Genomic DNA, 1,204 nt, shown 5'->3' with positions numbered 1-1,204 from the left:
TCATCATCATATGCTGGTGCTTGACCCTGGGCCATGACTGTGTAATAGTGTCAGGGAGAAATTTTCTTAGCAGTGTACTGCACCGAAAGCCATTCCGCGAACGCATAAACTTGGCCTACCATAAAAACAGTGACAACTTGGTTGGTTGGTTGGTTTGGGGGATGAAAGGGACCAGACTGCTACGGTCATCAGTCCCTTTTTCCAAATACAAAGAACACCCACAGAGAATAAAAACGAGGAACAGAATAGATCACAGACGATACAGAACAAGAGAAACGGAGACAAGGACAAGACAAAACGAACTAAAACCACACAGAGTGTGACAGTGGTGGGCCGACCATAGAAATAAAAAAGGAAAAGCCAACCACTGAGAAACACATTAAAAGATCAGTTTAAAATCATAGGCCAAAGGCCAGAATCAACACAAAAAATAAAATAAAACAGACACACTCAGATGAAAGAATAAAAACTCCCTGCCCTAATAAAACGTAAAACTAAGGCAGCCATAACAGGGTCATCAGATAAAACGGCAGGGAGCGTATCAGGCAGCGCAAATGTCTGCCTGACCACAGCAAAAAGGGGGCAGGCCAACAGAATGTGGGCCACCGTCAAAGCCGCCCCACAGCGACATACAGGAGGGTCCTCCCGGCGCAGTAAATAACTGTGTGTTAGCCGGGAGTGGCCAATGCGGAGCCGACAAAGGACGACTGAGTCCCTGCGGTTGGCTCGCATGGAGGACCGCCACACAGTCATCGTCTCCTTAAGGGCACGGAGTTTATTGGGTGTAATCCGATCGCGCCATTCAGCGTCCCAAAGCGCAAAAACTTTTCGGCGGAGGACTGCCCGCAAATCAGCCTCTGAGAGGCCAACATCCAGAGATGGTTTACTCGTGGCCTCTTTCGCCAGGCGGTCAACATGTTCATTGCCTGGGATACCGACATGACCGGGGGTCCACACAAAGACCACAGAGCGGCCGCAACGTGCAAGAGTATGCAGGGACTCATGGATAGCCATCACCAGACGAGAACGAGGAAAACACTGGTCGAGAGCTCGTAAACCGCTCAGGGAATCGCTACAAATAACGAAGGACTCACCTGAGCAGGAGCGGATATACTCTAGGGCTCGAAAGATGGCGACTAGCTCAGCAGTGTAAACGCTGCAGCCAGCCGCCAAGGACAGTTGTTCGGAATGGTCCCCTAGATTT

The sequence above is a fragment of the Schistocerca cancellata genome, chromosome 2 (genome assembly GCF_023864275.1).
Source record: "Schistocerca cancellata isolate TAMUIC-IGC-003103 chromosome 2, iqSchCanc2.1, whole genome shotgun sequence".
Lineage (NCBI taxonomy): Eukaryota > Metazoa > Arthropoda > Insecta > Orthoptera > Acrididae > Schistocerca > Schistocerca cancellata.
The sequence above is the reverse complement of the archived record's forward strand: the minus strand, read 5'-3'. Positions refer to the sequence as shown.